This window comes from Gordionus sp. m RMFG-2023, chromosome 2 (assembly GCF_954871325.1).
Source record: "Gordionus sp. m RMFG-2023 chromosome 2, tfGorSpeb1-WG-v2, whole genome shotgun sequence".
In the NCBI taxonomy this organism is placed as follows: Eukaryota; Metazoa; Nematomorpha; class Gordioida; order Chordodea; family Parachordodidae; genus Gordionus; species Gordionus sp. m RMFG-2023.
The window spans coordinates 55,410,719-55,423,477 of record NC_088776.1 but is presented as its reverse complement, the minus strand read 5'-3'; the positions used below and the strand labels follow the sequence as shown (position 1 = coordinate 55,423,477).

The 12,759-nt window shown below is 24.4% G+C and overlaps 1 long non-coding RNA gene across 1 annotated transcript; it reads left to right on the top strand.

Moving 5' to 3' along the window:
• Positions 1-1,514: 1,514 nt before the first annotated feature.
• LOC135925077 (uncharacterized) lies at positions 1,515-2,125 on the top strand. Its single transcript, XR_010571519.1, has 3 exons — positions 1,515-1,538; positions 1,587-1,782; positions 1,986-2,125. It is a non-coding gene; the product is annotated as an uncharacterized LOC135925077 (long non-coding RNA).
• The last annotated feature ends 10,634 nt before the right edge of the window (positions 2,126-12,759 follow it).

Sequence of the window (12,759 nt, the reverse complement as noted above, 5' to 3'; positions counted from 1 at the left end):
TGGGAAGTAAAGTAATTCGAATTTATTATAAACTGCATTTCTATAAAACAAAATATAATAATTATAGCTATCATTATAGATTTCGTCTCTCAACGTCAAAACCTTTCATTTTATTGAATTCCAGAAAAAAATTATTTACTTCCGATGATACTTCTTCTCCAAATATATTTTGTATGCAAAATGTTTGCGGTAATTTAATTATATGATTATGCAATTATTATTTAATTGGGTTATCACATATTGTATATAAATTAGGAAAATTGTTGGGAGAGGATTGTACTCTATCTAATGAATGTTTTCTGATAAATAACGGTATGTGCTTCCAGAATAAATGCGTATGTATTGATAACTATTATCAAACAAACAAGACCTTATGTTCACCTAGTAATTATTAATCAATATAAATACAATTCAAAGTTGAGGCTTTTGTCCTCGAAATCTCTCAATTTTATATCATTTAAAGAGTGCGACATTTTAAAATTTTGATTTCATAGAAAGTTAAATGCTGGTACTATTAAATGACATGAAAACTTGATTTTAGAATTAATTAAAGAAATAATTAATTACAAAAATTTATAAACCAAAATTATTGTAAATAAAAAATATAAATCGAAAATATCTTCTTGAAAATAATATTTTTAACTAAAAAAAAGTACGTCCAAAATATAAAAATTAGTCCCTTTTATAAGGAAAATAAAACGTACAATTATAAATTAAAATAAAATTGGCGCAAAGTGAAAAAAAAACGCTTTTGCTAAAAGGAGTTGTGTTAGTTTTATCTTACATAATTGGAGATAAAACCTATCCCCTTATATTTTCTGGAACTAAAATTTTACCAGTGAATGCAGGACATTCTCCCGGATCTAAATGTCTAACTTATATTTTTCCGAACACCTTACTAAGGACTCCAAAGGAGAAAAACCCCTTAGTAAATAAAAATCACAAAAATTATATGTTTTACTTTTAATATGCACTCAAAACAAAAGAAAAACTTTATTTAATTTTTATATTTAAGAAAAAACAAAAAAAGGATTATAAAAACTATTTTTAATTGAAGTGTACTAGATTAACATAAAATATTTAATACATTCTCATATAGGTTTTATGTTTGTAGCAGAGTTGTTAAAGTATCTAGATACAAGTATCTAGATACTGTATCTAGATATAAAAATGTAGTATCTGTATCTGTATCAAGATAGATTTTTTAGAAAGGTATCTGTATCTGTATCTAGATATTTTTTTAGAGGTATCTGTATCTGTTTTTAGATACTTTTTAAGATACATTTTATATACCCCTTTTTTTATTATAAATAAAAATATTTGACTGTAAAATTTATTTTATTTCATATGAGCTTATGAAATAAATAAATATATATATATTATATATTAATATTTATTAATACTATAATAAAGAATTATATATACATAAAATATTAAAACTTATATATAAAAAATATATATAAATATTCATTAATTTAAATATTATGTCCTAGTTTATCAATAAACCATACAAATTTTAATATTACAATATGGAAATGGTAAATTTTATTTTATAACTAAATTTTTAAGTTTATATATTTATTTAGATCTATATCGATGAAGAAGAGGAAGCAACAAGTTCTATTGCTTTACCATGGCCAAATTGAGCATATTTTAAAATAATATCTCAAAACAAAGAAAACAATTAATTCTCTGATGGTAAAAGGTTTGCCGTGTCTACCTAAAAATACAAAAATATCCGTCAGTATGACTTCAACGTGCAATATCGTGAAGCACATAAGGGTATAGATATTATATATTTAAAATTCTAATTAAAATTTTAAGAGAAAATATCCAACCTTGTTAACAAAAATAAAAAAGGGGAAGGAAAATAAAATACTAAAGAAAATATTGGCAAGGCTCATCCTCCAATAATATTTTTGCTAAAAGACCTTTGACTTAAACTCAAGGCACTTTAGATGATTTAATTATTGCTTTTATTATAGATGGCATGCAGCCATTATAAAAGAAAACAATTGATACAAAGATTAGCTGGTGAATTATCAAAGTCATCAACTGACTGCAAGCAAATAACCTGCCAAAAAAAACAAATAATTTAATTTCAGATTTTTTTCAGTACCCTACAGCAGATATAATTTCTAAATCAACAAATTTTAAATAACTTTTTCAAAAATAAATGTAGAGATTTTAGCATTTTTAAAGAACTGATATAAAATTGTTATTTATTAAATATAACACTACAATTCCTTCAAGCGCCCCTGTGGAAAGACTATTTAGTGTTGCTAAAAATGTCTTCACAGATAAACGAGGATGCCTAAATGATCAAAATTTTGAAAATATTTTATTACTGAAATCTAATAATTATTTAATCATATATTTTCATATATTATATTAAAATTATAATTTTAGTTATAATCTGATAAATGTTATATCGCGTCAATAGATTTTTAGCTCATTTCATGAATTTTTACAATATAATATTAATTTAGGTTTATGCAAACCTATAAGAGCATAAAAAAATGTATCTATATACAGATACATTTAAAAATTGTATCTGTATCTTGATAACTTTTTAGACGCTGTATCTGTATCTGTATCTAGATAACTTTTGAGACTATGTATCTGTATCTGTATCTAGATCCAGTTAAAAAGTATCTTTTAACAACTCTGGTTTGTAGTATCTCTTTTTCTCGTTGATTGCCTTGGTTATGTCAATTTACCAACCACAAACCTGACATCATTATTTAGAATTTATTAACACCCGTAACCAGCCATTGTAAAAAAGTTACTTTTGCATTATCTTCCTTCAGTTCTAATAATACTTATTGCTAAAAATGTCATTTAATTTAATTATCTCAATACTATTTAATAAAATCATTAATATAATAGGTGACAATATTTCTAAAATAATTCTATTAGTAAATAAATAATAGCTAAAGTAGAAATATGAAGATGGCAGTAGTTGTGAAATTTAATCTTCGATTTTCTATTTTTAGTATAACCCTCAGTGGCGTAGCTACGGGGGTGGTTTTCGGGTTTGGACCCCTCCCAGAACAAAAATTTATTTTTAGATTATACGTTCAAAAGACTTATAAGTGGTGACTTTATATCAAATAAATACCAATAATATTTATATTTTTCTGGTTTTGATGTTTGTGGAAGGATATTTTATTACTATTGAAATTATCTGGATAGTATTATTATAAAGTCATTGAGAATAAGCTACTAAATTATAAAACAAATTATTGATGCATTTAAAAAATATATTTATTATATATTATCTAAGATATGGTTATGATTTGATAAACTCCGGCCGAAGGCCGGGCAAAAGGGGGTCCGGGGGCGAAGCCCCCAGGCTTTTATATGTATGGACCCCTCTAAGGAAAATTCCTAGCAACGCCACTGATAACCCTCATATAGTTGGCTTGAAGAAATAAATTAGTTAATATTAATGTTAAAGATGGGATTTTATAAAGAATAAGTGCTCTTATGCTATCCTCTGCAATAGTTCTATTAAAGAAAGACGATGCGCTACCACTGTACCAGCTTTTCGTCAACAAATAAATAATTTATTAAGGGTATGATCTAAATAGTAAGTTAAATAATTATCTACCTCTTTTTGACAAAAAATTTATTATTTTATATTTTAAGTTTTAAATGCTATGCTTTAAAATTGTTAAATGCTACTTTTAAATAAGTATTAAACTAGAAAGAGCTTCCAAATTAAAAAAATCTGTTTTTTATTAAAATAATGTATCGTACAGGGTGCTCAACATTGCGTTTTGATATCTTTAGAACTTTAAAACTAATGTGTTTTTTTTATTTTTTAATGAAACTCAATACCCATAAATTTTTTTAGAATTCGAAAATGCTAAAATTTGATATCTCATTTTTTTTTCTAAATAAGCTTCATATGTTCCCTTTAATAGACTATAAAAATTAAGATTTATTTAAAAAATTTCATAATAAACGAGTCCCTATACCAATTATTAAAGAAATGGACATTGATTATAGGAAAACAATTTAAGCAAAGCCATTGTAAGTTTCGAAAGAATAATTTCAAAAGCACCTAGGTTCATATACTAATCTATTCCCGCAACACTAGCAATAAATAAATTAGCGCGAATAGTAGTGGTGTTATTTATAATTAACAATAAAGAAAAAATCTTAGCCCAACATATTTTAAATGTAGCTGCTGAACTTAATTATGACCAAAATAAAAATTAAGCTTTAGCCAATATATTTGGTTTATTTAAAATTAAGGAATTGTATAAAATCATTTTATAGATATAATGGGCCCCCCGTTGATATTTTTAGTGACACTTCCTTATCCGGCATCTAATCTGGTTTAAGGTTGATAAAAAAAAATTTAGTAGATTGCATGGATTTTGAATAGATCACAGTCTTTGATTTGGAAAAAATCAATGAGCGTAACTGGCAATACACCAAGGCTAATAAAGATGGGAACAACGATTAAATACAAAATTAGATTCTAATAGTATAGAAGTTTGACACATTCTTAGCTAGAGGAAGGAAGCGCAGTGACTGAAGAAACGAGAAAGTAGGAAATGATAAGGCAGAAATAGAAGTGGAACCATAATAAAATATGAATTAAAAAAAAAGAGATAAGAACGTTCTATTATTAAATTTGAACATAATTTATATTTTTAACTTGTTTGGTTTATTATCAATGTGATATTAACTATTAACGTTATTTAATCCTTGACGTGTTTAGATTGATATGAACATGATATTATTTTGTAAGGTAAATTTTATTATATTACATGCCAAAAAAACAATCAGTTTGTCATTTACATAAATATAAAATGGTACAATTTTGCATTTTTAAATTTGACAAAATGTTCTAAGATTTACAAACGTCAATCCAACCGTTATAAATATTAGCTCAAACGGATTTTAAAATAATCTGTCTGATAAATATTATTCTTTTCCCAAATAACTGAGAGTTTCCATTGGTTTACGTCTAGCTTGTGACATCGTAGCCACATGCTTGTAACAAATGCAAATAACCCGTCTATTTATATGTAATTATATATAGTTATGGGCAACACCAAAGCTACTCAGCTATAAAGCCATGTAATAAATTGAGGCTTAAATACCTCCCACACTAACCTTCTTGTACCCACTAATTTATATCAAGTTTATGGCTTAAGTAAGTATCATGCCTATCACTAATATGGGATTACACATACGTCTCTTCATTCCCCTCTAACATAAATATCAACAAAACACAAGCAGAGACAAATAGGATCAAAAAATAAAAAAACTTTAATTTCTTATTTACTATAAAAGTGACTTCAATAAACCGTTATTTTTTGCAAATAACCTATAAGTTTTTAAAATTATATGCATAAAAATCTAGCTTTTTACAAACAAAGCTAAAATTTACATATAAGTAAAAATTTTAGATAGAAATTTTTAGATATAATCATGGTTCCTTTTTGGGAACAAATTATATTTTTAATTTTATAGTGTTTTAAATATTTTGATAGAAATTTTTAATAAATAATTATTTTATAAAAAAAATATTAAAAAAAATTTAACCATTTTGAAATCTATTGCTGATAAAAAAATAATATCTATTGAAAATTTGACAATATTTAGGTGATTATACACTAGTGACGCAAAATCGCTCCATCTGAGACATTTTTTAAAAATGGCTAATTAAATATTTTAACCAGAAAAATGTCTAATCCTTTGTGCCATCGAACAAAATCTTCAGGCTTGTGTAATATTTTTGTAGATAAAATTTTAAGCAAATTAATAAGGGCTCGACATCCTGCTTCCCATAAATTTATTACTTCATGCAAATACAAATGCAGTCTTTCTCCAATTAATAGGATCTTAATATAATAAGTATCTATTGTAGATTTTTTTGAGAGTTAAAGAAATAGACAAGTTTAATTAAAAGGCTTTTTAAAATATTATTAGTCATTAAATGTTAATAATTTTCTTATAATTTTTATATTTAACGTATATTATAATTTTGTAATACTTATAAGTTTTTTAAAATCATAATATATTTAAGGAAAATCATATAAATTTATATAAAAATAAAAAATTTACATCATATTTTTTAAAAAAAGATATTATTTTAAATATAATAAGTTGCTACTATCTAATTTATATTTAATATAAATAATTTGCAATTTATAGAGAAAGATCTTTTTGATCCCTGTCAAATCAACGTTGAATGTAAATCTTCAAATTGTGACAATTTTATATGCATGTGCAATTTATCAGAATATATGGAAGATAGAGAATGCCATAAAGGTTAAAATTACCAAAATATTGGGTAACTCGCTGAATCACGGGGGAATTTTTAACAATATTTTTTTATATTTATTTTTTTTTTAAATTAAAAAAAATTTTTTTATTGTTTGGTCTGGTAGAATGAAGTCTTTTAATTTTAACAATTTAGCCATAAATTGTCTTATTTGGTAGAATAATTTGAGCGATATAATTTTATAAAATTATAATAACTGAAAACAAAGAGTATCAATTAAATTATATTTAATTTTATGGGTCATTCAATTTCAACGATTTTAAACCCATCGATGCCCAAATTAAACAAGTGCATACTTTTAAATCTAAAAATAACTATTTCTTTTTTGATATTAACCTTTTTTCACAAAATTTTTTTTATTCTAATAAGTTCATTAATTATTTAATATTTGATTTAATTGTCCTAACTATTTTATTGTTTGTAATTTATGCGATACAATTTTAATAAAATTATAATAACTGAAAACAATATTATATAGATGAGTATCTATTAAATTATATTTAATTTTATGGGTCATTCAATTTCAAAGATTTCAAACCTAACAATGCCCTAAATTAAACAAATGCTTACTTTTAATTTATAAATCTAAAAATAACTATTTCCTCTGAAATATCAACCTTACTCATAAAAAAAATTTATTCTAAAAAATTGATTAATTTGATTTAATAGTCCTAACTTAATAGCTTCATAGAACACGTCTTGTTTTTATCGTGAAATTAAAGAAATATGAAAATTTTCACTAAATTTTTAAATATACTCCATTTTATTGTAAAATTAATGAATTATGATAAAAATTTCCACCAAAATGCAGATGATCATTTATTTATTATTTTATAAAAAAAAATAATATTAAAGAAAAAATAATATCAAAAATTTCCCCGTGATTCAGTGAGTAACCAAATATTGTATAACTTCACATATGCCTATAAAATAAATTTTATAACTAACGATGCATTCTTAAATTACTAATATTATTTTGAACCCTAATAAATATAATGCCATCAAAATTTTATTAAATAAACACTTAACAAGAGCATTTAATCAATAAGGGCATGTTTAAATTAGAAGCAAACAATTTTTCCAGTCTATTAAATTTTATTCTGACTAGTTTAATGAAAAATTGGTTCAATAATGAAAATTATATTCTTTAGAAAAGTAGCAAACCTATCTCTACTAAAATATAATTTAACGGCTCTTAAATATAAAACATGCATGATTAGGAATAGAAATAGCTGGTGCTTGTGTTAAAAATATTGAGTGTTCGATAATAAAAAACGCGGAATGCGATATAGCTAGTAAATGCTATTGCAATGAAAAGTATTTCCTGGAAACTGTAGAAAACAAAGTCATCTGTACGTTAAGTAATCAATATAATAAATATGCAAAAGAATTTTAAAATAGGAAACTTTACTTAAATTATCAAAATCCGTAATAAATAATAATTATTAATTATTTTCAATTTTATGAAATTATATATTTTTTTATAAAACAAGAAAGTTTAGCAGGCGGAAATTGTACAGGAAATTATACTTGTATATCCGGTTATTGTAAGAATGCTATATGTGATTGTGATGAATGGCATTGGAAAAGCAGCAATTTATGCATAAAAAGTGATAATATTTTCTTAATTTTAGACAATCTTATTATAACCATTAATACATACGAATTCAAGTTAAAATAAAACAATTGTTAAAATATGTTAAAATTGAGAATATAGGAGTTGCCTCATCAAATATTAAAATTTTATTTTGCAATAATAATGTAGGGATGCATAAGATGCATCATATGTCATAATTATTTTATAATGATATTAGACATGAATATGAAATATTAAAAATAACTTCTATAAGCATAAAAATACAGAAGCGACTTTATAAGAGTTTCTTCTCCTTATTTCTAAATATCAAATAAAATCAGAACTATTCAAAAAAATAATTCATTAAATGCAATAAATGGAAGTGTAATTAAAATTATTCAACAACTTTATTGTATTATAACAATGAGGTTCATATCACCTTAATAGAAAAAGAATCAACATAAAATAGGTGGAGCAATGAACACCACACCAATAGTACTAAAATTACAATTAATTTATTTAAAGAAAACTCAATGATTGCCCTAACTCGAACAAAACCGTTAGATTTTTAGAATTTCTAAAAAATATTTCTCTCATTAATAATAGCACATTCATGATTGGGATCTGGAATGATAAACCTCGTTTGGAAAATTAATAAACCTTTAAATGATTAATGCCCTTCTTTAATTTTAAATTATTTTTGAAAAAATCCAGATTTGATTAATTTTTATAAAATAAATTTAAAATATATTCTTCCGTTGAAAATAATGTAATGGATAGTTTAATATCTATTTGCTGCCAATATTTGTTTACCTTAAGATATTTACAAAATAAAAGCAAAATCATTTAAAATGTGGGATGGGCTGTAAGCAAAATTTAATATGAGTCTTAGCAAGAAAATAAGAAAACATTTAAATCGAGAGTAGGTCAGGTTTAAATATTTTTTTCTGTAGGTTTCAATATAAACAACTGGCTTAAATTAGAAGATAAACATCAAGTTGCCTCTTCTGTGAAAAATAATATATCACATCTTTATTAATTGATTAATTTTAATATATCAGTCAAATGTATAAAACAAAGGTTTTTTAAAACATATTTTTTTATTTAATATAATATATATTTTAATATTATTCATTATAAAGATGATATTTCCAACCCTAGATAGACAATTTTAAGCAAATCAATAAAAGTCAAGGCAAAATCACAAAGTTGGGATCTCCGATTAGAGGGAATTCAGTTGTTTGTATCTTTCTTTCTTTATTACCCTTGAGACCCTTTAAAATTCTTTCATTAATCCCCTCCTTCTGGGATTTATTATCCGACATATTCTTTATGCTATTATCACTTCCCACTTTTTTTTACATACCTTACTATCTTAAACGTAAATAAAAACGGGTCTGGAATCAGGTAATTTACTGATAATATCTTGATTAAAGGTTAAAATAATTGTAAATGCTCAAGTCATTTTTCCAACTAAGTACCGTGGACTAAACATAATATTTAAGGTTGAGCTTCAACAATGTATATTTCAAGCAGCCTATGCATACATAAACCCACTAACAAAGATGCTTTAACCCTTTGGAGGTCTATAAAGCAAAGATGAGGCCCCTCTACCAGATAGCAACACATAGAAGTTAGGATGCCTAAAAACTTACCTGCTATTTTAACTCTTATCAATATGCAATCTTTAGATGGCCCCCCTTTTTTTCACGGTTAGAAAACCAACGATTTTTTATATCACTTTTTTAACATAAGTCTTGATCCTCTACCTCCGAATCTAACCCCAAACGTCTTAGATCATAAAGACCAGTAAAAAACGACCTAGTAAACATCTGATGAACATATTTTTATACATATATCTTCACTAATTTATCTAAATATGCTGGCCTTGAACTATATTCTCCAAAGATTTAGGATCACATATCTAAAAGTTCACTGAAGACCCCTTGAAAAATTCTACCTCGGGCAAAGGCTCGTAAAAGCTATATAAAAGTCTAATAAAAACAACTTAGGACGTCATATCCCATGTTGCAATATTAATATCTCGCTGAATATTATTTATAATTTTCATGATCTATATATAGTCCACTTTTTCTAATATAAGAATTTGTTTTTAATGTCCTTTTATAGTTTTCTTTTAATAGATATTTTTCAGTTTTTTTTTGAAAAAAGATATTATATAATATACGAAATTATATGTTTATTTCAGAAAACAAAAAAAAATACTATGAATATTATTACATATTTATAATTAAAAATATTTAGTCATTTAATTTATACATAAATATAATATTTATTATAAGAATTGTATAAATTAACCCAATTATTTATTTTATTAGAAAAATTATTTAAAGAGGCATGTTACGCTAGCAACGAATGTATGTCTAATAAATGTACTCAGTTAATATGTGATTGTGCAACAGATTATGTTGAAGTAGATGGCGTTTGCATTTTGAGTATATATTTTTATATTATACGTCTTATTATTTCTAATTTTACCAAATAGAATAGAGTTATAATTATTTAGCCTATTATTTCATGAATTTATTTTTGACGGAAAAATTTTAACAAGATTCTAATTTACAAATATAATTAAAATTTTAAAAAAAACCTTTATTTTAAATTTTTTATTATTTATATCATTAAAAATAGTTAATCATGTTTTTAAGGATGCGCCTTGGAGCATTATAACGATAGAAGGTTTACTAAAAAAAATTATGAGCGCCCATAACAGGGTAAAAAAGTGAATAATTGGGCTACCATTTAATAAATTAAATTATATTTTTTAGAATCATTATTTTTAAAAATTATTGCAATTATAGAAATTTATAAGCTGGTTAATTTGATACAATTAAAATTTAGTCAATCAAAAATCTAAAATTCAAAAAGTTTCCATAATTTTATATATTTTTAAAATGGAAACCCAGTGTTAAAATGGGTGTTTGATTTATGTGAACGGGGCAGATTTCCTGTTTAAAATTGGTGATTTATATGATAATAACATTAATGCCACACATATGAAAACGTTAAAATTAAATGTCCCAACTAGGTGGCATAGTATAGCAATTATGTTTGTAAGCATAAGGTTTTAAAAAATTTAGGAAACACGTTTTAAAAAAATTTAGGAAACACGTTTTAAAAAAATTTAGGAAACACGTTTTAAAAAAATTTAGGAAACACCATTCTAAACTATGTCAGATATAATATAAGAAATATTAGCTTTTCTTTTAAATAAAGAAAAGCTGAATTTCTATTACACAAAGCTTACCTAAACTCTGTTTCACTTTTTAAAAGTGAGATTTAAACAAATTTAATAAAATGATTAGAATATCTCAGAAATCATTTTGTGATTTGCAAGTAATAATATAAAGTATGTTCATTTATTTAATTTATTTTTATTTCAAAAATAATCTATGTGATGACTTTTCTTCTAGACCAAAAATACAAAATTGAAAATTTTTTTATTGTATATAATAGAACAAAATCACTCAGTGTAGGAATTTATTATAAAACATCTTAAACCTTAAGAGTGTGATGTAGCAATTAAGAATCAAGAGGGAATATTAATTTCAAATTATTTAATAAAATTAGCAACTAAACATTCAACAAGTACAAATTATGATTCCACAGACTGCCATATTGTTTTCGAAAAACGCCTTTCATAAGATATGGATGTTCAAATTTCTGAAGAGAAATGAAGATTATTATTCCTAATCTTTCCACACTAGCTAAAAAATTTCTTTGTATTCCGGAAACTAGCACACAGTGAAAATTTTTTTGTACCGCTGGGTTGACGTGGAATTCAAGGAGATCATCATTATGTTCGAAAAATAACTAAAATGCTCCTTCTATAATATGACATGCTGCGGGATTCTGTTATACACACAATCAAACTTTTATTCAGACTGCTTGAGATATATTTTATCTTAAAAATTAGATGATTTATAGGATTTTATCTCTTAGTAGTTTATTTTTAGTTTTTATAATTCTGATACAATTCTAAGCTATCTGAACATTTATTTGTTGAGATGACCGATAGCTGTATTTATATTAATTATTCATTAAATGATGTAACATAGCTAAAGACAATATGTGTATTTATAGACCTCCAATAAGAAAAACATCCTCCCCCCAACACAATTCTAGATACGTATATAATTGGCACTGAGATATGATTACTAAGTAGAATAGTTTTGTATTCTGAGTTATCATATATATTTTTAAAATGATCCTGCCATTTAGATATAAACTGATCTGTAATTATTGATTCATCCTTTTGTATGTAATTGTTTGGTCATGAATAGTAAATATGCTTTTAGTAATTCCATTTTCTAAAGCAGTTTTTATTTGTTTGAATGATAAAACATTATGAATCATTTTTGTAAACGCGATTAATTTAAATATCAATCATTTGAAAATTAGTTTTTAGATTAGGTTATTAATGTAAAGATGTTTTGCCCTGTTTTTTTCATTCTACATTTTATTGTTTGCAAAGTTTACGACAATATCATTATAGATTGGATCTTAATCTCATTGCATAAATTGTTATTATTGGGATCGGTTCTAAAATAATTTCTAAAAATTATTTTATTGATAAAAATATTATTAATCATTCTTAAAACTTTAATTGATAATATAAATCCTATCAATTTAGATATGAATAAAATTATATTTACATATATAAGAGAATATCTTTGCTTGAGTCTGGATTTATATCTGTGTTTTTAAAGAAATAATAATCAATCTATTTGTTTCTGATTCCACATTTAATTATACACATTTTAGTAACCCCACTATATTTATTAAAAAATTAACGTGTCTCGCTGCAAATTTTAGTACTACGGCATTGAGCATAGCATATATCTTGCGCTCATCT